The sequence below is a fragment of the Asterias rubens genome, chromosome 2 (genome assembly GCF_902459465.1).
Source record: "Asterias rubens chromosome 2, eAstRub1.3, whole genome shotgun sequence".
NCBI classification, from domain to species: Eukaryota; Metazoa; Echinodermata; class Asteroidea; order Forcipulatida; family Asteriidae; genus Asterias; species Asterias rubens.
Window position 1 is genome coordinate 23,826,476 of NC_047063.1, and position 9,503 is coordinate 23,835,978.

Genomic DNA, 9,503 nt, shown 5'->3' on the forward strand with positions numbered 1-9,503 from the left:
GGAAAGTTACTTCTTTCTCGAAAAATACATTACCTCAGAGGGAGCCATTTTCTCACAATGTTTGATACTATCAACAGCTGTCCATTGTTCGTTAACAAGTAATTTTTTATTTAGTGAATTTTGAGTGATTACCAAAAGTGTCCATAGTTACCAAAAGTGTCCAAGTGTCTGATAGCGCCCTCTTTTGATTCATCCTCCTTAGCCCATGTATAATTTCCCATTGGGTGACCGAATCTCCGGCAGACAGCAGGGACACCGGCACTCGAAGAGGGAATTCCTGACTGAAGGCACCATACGTCGTATTTCTGTCTTTTTAAAAGCAAACGACCATCGACAGAAACACACACATCATCATCATCTGTGATGTGACATAATTTCCCTGCCTCAATTTTAGGCCAAATAAATTAAATTACCAGTTGATAGTCTCTTCCCTCATCCTTTTTTAAGGCCACATCTTTTTTACATTATTTTTTTTCTCTTATAAAAGAAAATTTGTCCGTTGTGGGATTTCTCATTAAAGAAAGTGGACACTATTGGTAATTACTCAAAATAATTATTAGCATAAAACCTTTCTACGTGACGAGTAATGTGGAGAGGTTGATGGTATAAAACATCGTGAGAAACGGCTCCCACTGAAGTGCCATAGTTTTCGAGAAAGAAGAAATTTTCCACGAATTTGATTTCGAGACCTCAGATTTAGAACTTGAAGTCTCGAAATCAACCATCTAAACGCACACAACTGCGTGCGACAAGGGTGTTGTTTTCTTTCATTATTATATCGTAAGTTCGATGTCCGATTGAGCTCAAATTTTCACAGGTTTGTTATTTTATGCATATGTTGAGATACACCAACTGTGAAGGCTAGTCTTTGACAACTACCAATAGTCTAGTGTCCACTGCCTTTAAACTTAGTAATCTTTTAAAGAACTTGTAATTACATAAAACTAAGCAGTGAACTGAAGAATTGGTGGCCAGTTTGAATTCAAATACTTGGCGGCCACCTGTGAAAGAAATAGAAAAACAACAAATAAAGTTGTCCTTCTCTTTTTGGAAAACCTGGACGATCAACTGTTGTTTTTATACTTGGTCTAATATAATAGTAAGGGTTTGCTGCAGGTAACACGCAATGATTACGGGGTGTTACCGCGAACCTTAACTTTGTCGGATTTTCTCATTATACACTGAGAATCAATGTATTGGAGCATGAAGAAACAAAAGTTAAAGAGAATAAGAAGGAGAAGCCTGAAGAAGGAAGTCCCAGTCTATTTTCTTTTATAGCCTTTGCAGTTTGCCCGATACATGGATCCATAATGCAGCTGGATGGAGATATTGATTTGCAAATATTTTCTCCCTTAGGCGGGAAAACTCTTCAGATGAAACTCATTCATACGTTTACAGGAACCGGGCGAAATATTAATGCGCGTGACCCAATTCGGTTAATCTTAAAGGAACTTAACTGACTTGGTTTTTGATAACCAAATGGTTGCTGGCAGTGTACGCACTGTATCCACAATAATATACTCAATTTTACAAACCTGTAGAAGTTTGAAATCAATCGGTCGTCTGGGTCACGAGAAAAAAAGCTGAAAAATCGATCACACATTTTGCATGACATCACCCCCCCCTCCCTAAAAAAAACACCAACAACAACAACAAATGAATGAAATGCCCACCGAGCGATGAACTCCAAATGGGAAGTTATTTTTATTTATTGCTCATCAATTTAAAATTTCAGACAGAAATATTTCAAGGAATCTTGTTTCTCCTTTCATCATCATTAGACCGTTTAAAGGCACTGGACATTATTAGTAATTACTCAAAGTAATTATCAGCATAAAACCTTACTTGGTAACGAGTAATGGGGAGAGGTTGATAGTATAAAACATTGTGAGAAACGGCTTCCTCTGAAGTGGCGTAGTTTTCGAGAAAGAAGTAGTTTTCCACGAATTTGATTTCGACACCTCAAGTTTAGAACTTGAGGTCTCGAAATTAAGCATCTAAAAGCACGCAACTTCTTGTGACAGGGGTGTTTTTTCTTTCATAGCTATCTCGCAACTCCGACGACCAATCGAGCTAAATTTTTCCACAGAATTGCTATTTAATGCATATGTTGATATACACTAAGTGAGAAGACTGGTCTTTGACAATTACCAATAGTGTCCACTGCCTTTAAGTTTGATGTAAATCTGTGATTTTCACGATTTTTGTTTCTTATCAATATTCTGTACGTTCCTTTAAAAGTGAGAAATATAATGACCGTAAGCGCATAACTCCGCGGTAAGCAGAGCCATCGTAAAAGTGGACCTACTCGACGTGAACGAGTTCAACTTGATTGTATTGGTCGATACCTCGGACAAGTCAATGAAGAGTTGTTGTGATGCAACTGTGCGTATACGATCACACATCAAGCATACACTGGCACGGCCACAGATGTACTTTGAACGTTCTTCGCGTCGTGGTTGGGAAGAAGGGAGGGGGGGGGGGGTTCCCACAGTCTTGCTGCCAGGCGTCAGCTGCTCAGGTTTGTCCTGTTATTTTAAATAATCTATTCCCGACACTTTAAAGGCAGTGGATACTATAGGTTTTCCCCGCCAATTTCAGCAAAAAATCATTCATTTTCATTAACATGCATTCAAATTTACGCAGTTTCCCCTAATCCTCTCAAACTAGGGCTTCTTTTTAGCTCTTAAAGCATTCAATTTCGTTTTCGTGCACACATGATTACGTTTTGATCGTTCAGATTTGCTTCAGTCATTCTATTTCATCTATAGGTATTCAAGACTACACTCTGACCATTCTTATTATTCAAATTAATTCCCACCGAAGCGAACATGGTTTTGCTGCTAGTTTGAGATTTCTTTTTTATTTATGTGCAAAGAATTTCAACTTCTTTGCATTCAAATTAAAAATGACTTATAATGGCTTTATGACATGAGTAAACTGGAAATTAGAGCTCATTTACTAACACAGATGTTTTCCTATAGGTGTTTCCATGTACTTTACATTATTTACAACATTTTGTTTTCTTAATTGTAATAATTGTTCCCTTTGCTTTGCCTTGTTACCCTAAAAGTTAAAGCCTATATCCGATAAAATTGAAATGAACACTTTTTTTGTTTTGCTTTAGCCTTCTTGTCTTTGTTTTTGTTATGTCCAGAACTTGTCAAACAATAAATTCACGAGTCTTTTTTAAGGAAAAAACACAAAGCTTAAAATCATAAGGGTTTGTTCTCAAATTTACAAATAAGTTAAACTCAATGTTATCCTGTTTTTTTTTCTTCTTTTTTTTCCGTTTCCATAGGTTCTTTTCTTTGTTAACAAGTTTTGTTTACGGAAACACAAAGCTGAAACCTGTAAGGGTTCGTTCTCAAATCTACAAATTCGTTACTCTCAATGTTTACCTGTTTTTTTCCACAGGTTCTTTCTTTGTTTGTTATACATTTGTTCCAATTTGTTTTATTGTTCTGGGTTATGTTTGTCTCCATCTTCTTCTTCTTAAACCTTCAATGATCTGACGTGCAAGACATCTCGGCATGTAGGTCTAGCTACGGTTATACCATCTGACGCATTTTTCACGAGTGACTTGTCCAACATAGGCAGCAACGAATGAGTATAAGCACATAGGCCTAACGAAGAATTTTAATTTGAATGCAAACATTTGGAAAATGTTTGCCCATTAATGAAAATGAATGGTTGACCAGCTCTAGCTGCTGGCTTTAACGAAATTGAATGAGTCTTGCGGCCTGATAAAATTGAATGATTTAATTTGACCAGTGAATGCTTAACTGTTGAAATTGAATAACTCTTGTTGTCTCTTGAATGCTGATTCAAAGTGCATTCATTTTCAAAACGAAATTGATTGAGCCAGGAGTTAAAATGAATGGATTTTTGCTGAAATTTGGTATTATTGAAGGTTGGTATTATTAAACCATGTGAGAAATGGCTCCCTCTGAAGTGGAGTATTTTACGAGAAAGAATTAATTTTCAAAGAGTTTGATTTTGAGACCTCAGATTTAGAATTTGAGGTCTGGAAATCAAGCATCTGAAAGCACACTACTTCGATGTGACAAGGGCATATTTTTTTCTTTCATTATTATCTCGCAACTTCGATGACCGATGGAGCTCAAATTTTCACAGGTTTATTATTTTATGCATATGTTGAGATACAGCAAGTGAGAAGTGGTCTTTGACGGTTACCAATAGTGTCCACTGTCTTTAATGAAGTTCAACATTGGAGATGCGGGTAACCGTTTCGGCACAATGTAATCAGATTTTATTTTGTATCATTACTATATTACAGAATTATATAACGAATACTCTTTGAATTAAGTAGAATTATAAATACAAATTTTAACTGCTGTTGTTTATATAATACGAGGCGTAGATAAGCCCACATGTAAGGGTACAGTGACGACCAGCCTTGATTTAAAGGGTTCGGGTACTTTTGTAGGACACGAAACACAATGTCCGTAGAGTTTTGGATAATTATGGTAGAAAGCTTCCCTTGAAATATTACACACACAAAGAAGTGCACACATAGTGCCCAGTGCCGTATTAAAATTAAAAATAATAATAATAATAATAATAATAATAATAATAATAATAATAATAATAATAATAATAATAATAATAATAATAATAATAATAATAATAATAATAATAATAATAATAATAATAATAATAATAATAATAATAATAATAATAATAATAATAATAATAATAATAATAATAATAATAATAATAATAATAATAATAATAATAATAATAATAATAATAATAATAATAATAATAATAATAATAATAATAATAATAATAATAATAATAATAATAATAATAATAATAATAATAATAATAATAATAATAATAATAATAAACACACTTTGATTTATCCCTGGGTCATGACCAACCGGTCGGACGCTTCATCGCGGGCGTGTTTTAGGCCGTGTTCAAATACCGAAACTGTCCGAGTTATTTATCAAATCACATTCATAATAATACCTCAGACAGTTTACATACCTCAGACAGTTTCGCTATTCCTATTAGCGGAGAGCGCGTAAACGTGGGGGTGTTTAAACCTTTGATAATGACCAGTGTTTATAACCGGTTGTGAGCGGGAAAGTTTCTTCATTCCTATTGGTCGAGAGCAACGGCTTGAACATTTGTGTAGCTGATAGTATAACATATTGTGAGGAACGCCCCCGCCCCATGAACATATAGTTTTTGAGAAAGAGGTAATTTCTCACTCAATGTTTTAAGACTTCGGGCCCGAGGCCCCTTTTTAGGCATATAAAGCACAAAAAATGGGAGATTTTGGAACGCTAGGTGGCAGCAGACTTACCAGGTAAATTTACATTGTTTACGTAGTTCCGAGCATGCGCACATTACCGAGAACAATGGATTTTACCTGGTAAGTCTGCTGCCACCAAGCGTCAAAAAGTCTCCCATTGGTGCAACAAGTGTGTTTTTTCTTTCGTGCAACCTCGGTGACCGATTGACAATTACCAAAGGTGTCCGGTGCCGTTACACCGAGAGCTCACTGATCAAGTGTATAATCAAAACAATTACTCATCTCAAAAAGTGCCGATGAACCATATAGAATGAATTTAAATGCTAATGATTTACCCTATAATTGTTTGTATGAATTATCCACTTTATTTTACTATAATGAATTTTTAAACAGTTTGTAGCGTCTATCCGGACATTACTACAAACGTGTTTTTGAGTGTGTAAAGAGTCATTTTGTAAAACACTAATAAAGCTATGAATATTAATTACATTGCACTTAAAAATAGCAACCCGTACGGATGCAAAGGATGTACGCTTAATAACTAAACTAAGGTTCGATCTGCACGCATTATATACTCCAAAACTATTTTCTGGTCACAAAAACATACATACTGTTAAAACTATTAACACTTAAAATTTAGATGTATTTATAAACACACACATTAACTATTTCAAAGGTATGGTGCAATATGATTCGTTTAAAGATTTATTTCGTTTTTATACGTTTGTTCAGAACTCATATGGTATAACACAAACCGGCATTAGTTAAGTCTGGGTTAAGTTTGTTATTGTATGCATATGTTGGGATACACCAAGTGAGAATACTTGCTTTGGAAAATTACCAAAGGTTACTCCTCCAGTACCTTTAAAGAAAATCTGTTCCAGATGCGATGCGAAAGAATAAGTAAAAATACAAGCATCCAATGATTGGAGTGACGGGTCATTTACCTAGCTGGGATCTAGTTCTAAGTTGATCCAGATTATTAAGGATTTATTTGAAACTCCCCGAGCAGAAAGTCAAATTTCATGTTGCCTGTTCACAGGCACTGGACACTATTGGTAATTACTCAAAAGAATTGTTGGCATAAAAACGTACTTGGTATTAAAAACAAGCAGTGGAGAGCTGTTGGTAATATGAAACATTGTGAGAAATGGCTCCCTCTGAAGCAATGTAGTTTTCGAGAAAGAAGTAATTTTCCACGAATTTGAGGTCCCGCAATCAAGCATCTGAAAGCACACAACTTCGTATGACAAGGGTGTTTTTTCTTCCATTATTATCTCGCAACTTAGACGACCTATTGAGTTCAAATTTTCACAGGTTTGTTATGTTGTTCATTTGTTGAGATATACCTCGTGGGACGACTGGTCTTTGACAATTACAAAAGGTGTCCAGTGCCTTTAAACACAAAGCAGCACACACTGAAAAAATTAAAGATTTATAAGATTGTACGCTGTGAATTAAGTTGAAATTTGATTTTGTAGGTTTCGTATAGTGAGACACGACCGACCGCAATCCGACGAGAAAGTACAGCATCGAATTAATGAGAGTGTGGATTAGTCTTATTACACCATAATAGGGCTAGTTAATTTCAATTATTATTTATAGGGTTACAAAGGCAGTGGACACTATTGGTAATTACTCAAAATAAACATTGCCATAAAACCTTTCTTGGAAACGAGTAATGGGGAGAGGTTGATAGTATAAAAACCTTGTGAGAAACAGCTCCCTCTGAAGTGACGTAGTTTTCGAGAAATAAACAATTCGCAACGAATTTAATTTCGAGACCTCAGATTTACAATTTGAGGTCTGGAAATTGAGCATCTGAAAGCCCACAACTTCGTGTGACCATTGTGCGACGAAGGTGTTTTTTCTTTCTTTCATAGTTCTCGCAACTCCGACGATCAATCGAGCTCAAATTGTCACAGGTTTGTTATTTTATGCATATGTTGAGATAAATAAAGTGAGAAGACTGATCTTCGACGATTACCAATAGTGTCCACTGGCTTTAATATACATCTTAATTACAATACTTAACGGATGGGTTCGTTAAATGGAAGGTTTGCGTAATAGCATCACTGTTATATGAACTGCATCGGGTCTGAAGCTTTTCCGAGGCAACGAATGCGATTGCCTCGACGCAAATTTAAAAACAATAACTCCTGTGGGGGAAGTACTAGACTTGACGCTAACTAAAACAAAGACTGGTGCATAGAGCATGTTCTGGGGTGGCCAGTATGCCTCCTACAATTGCTCATTGTTTGTCTGCAGGTTTAGACTTGTGGCCAAGTCGTTAAATCGCCCCCAAGCGGTAAGATAGTCGAGTTGTAGCGGTGCTCTCGCGAGATCACTGCTTCAACTCATCAGTTTGCGCGAGAGCAGTATTCTCGCGAGAGCCCCGCTACAACTCGACTATCTTACCGCGTGGGGCCGATTTAACGACTTGTCCCCAAGTCTACTGCGGGTCCAAAAGGGGTATGTTCCAATGGACTTTGGCAAGCTGGCTCTGGGGAAAGCTCGGTGGCGTTTGGATAACGAGCACGTGGCATAGTGCAGTATTGTTCCCATATATATATCGCTTTGCTATCACTTTACTATTTACGAATGAGATTTGTAAAGCTATCATATTATCAGTATTACGAATTATAAGTCATCTTACAAGTCACTCTTTAAACAACAACAATTTTAGTATAACCCCTGGTTGGGAGAGTAACGATGTATGGACTGCAGATGCAGACAAAACTGATATTTAGAGTCATTACATTGTTTATCACAGTACAGTTTAGTCATCAGATACTGTGTGGGTCATCATAGGGCTGGAAATAACAAGTGAATCATATTTTAGCGGACGTTGTATTTCGTCATGCCAGACTTGGACGGGATGTATACCCCTTTTTAACTACTCTCTTTAAAGGCAGTGGACACTATTGGTAATTACTCAAAATAGTTATTATCATAAAACCTTACTTGATAACGAGTAATGGGGAGAGGTTGGTAGTATAACACATTGTGAGAAACGGCTCCCTCTGAAGTGAAGTAGTTTTCGAGAAAGAAGTAGAAATTGAGGTTCCGAAATCAAGCATCTGAAAGCACACAACTTTCATAGTTATCTCGCAACTCCGACGACCAAATCGAGCTCAAATTTTCACAGGTTTGTTATTTTATGCATATGTTGAGATACAGCAAGTGAGAAGACTGGTCTTTGACAATGACCAATAGTGTCCACTGGTTTTAAAGCAATCGCACAAAACAGTATTGTCCAAAGGCCCGCACTTCATGACAGTAGGTCGGAACAGCTAACAAAATACTCGACAAAAACAATACCTGTTCCGGCAGTAAGTCAGAGCAGCTAATAATAACATAAAATCACCCTCTTACTCTAGGTACAATTTTGAGTCGGCATTCAGGTCCGGGCGAGCGACATTAGGTACAGGTTTGGTGCTACCTTTAGGTCGGGCGACATTTGGGTACAGGTTTGGGGCTACATTTAGTTCCGGGCGACATTTAGGTACAGGTTTAGGGCTACATTTAGGTCAGGCTACATTTAGGGCTCGGGTTACATTTAGGGCTCGGGTTCCCCTTAGGTGCCGCACACACGGTCAAGCGTCCACTCTTCCTGCGTCTTCTTACTGCAGTGTGTGTTTCTGTTCAGTGATGTGTCGCCCATGGGAAGTTGATATAATGCTGTAGGGTTGCTTGATCGATTTGAGCCGTCCGGTATTCAAATATGCATGAGGTTCTCTGCTTCCTTTCAGAGTGCTTTTGGAGACGGTGTCCTTACGGCTTGTCACGGTTTTAGAGTTGACTCAATATTTTGTTTAAACCATAACACAAAACCTGACTTTTTGAAGCGAAATAGTGACTCTGAGGAATTGTAACTCCCGCCTGCACCAAACCCTACACGGAATACCAATTTAAAACAAAAAACACACACAAAAACCCCACAAATACGGCAAAGCTTGGGCTCGAGGCGTTTCCCTGTTTAGACTGGGCCACTGTGCCATCATCGTATCCAGATGGAGAAAGACATTCAGTATATATTTCAATTTAGCCTTAAGGGGCTTAATTCACGGCGGTGTTCTCAAGCCGCGGTTTGGTTCCCTGGTGGACTTGTCGTGTACTTAAACACAGTACATTACACGTTTTTAGAATCCAGTAAAGCAGACAAGAAAGGCTGACGAAATTGGGACTATACATGATTTGTGTGTATACTTTCCAT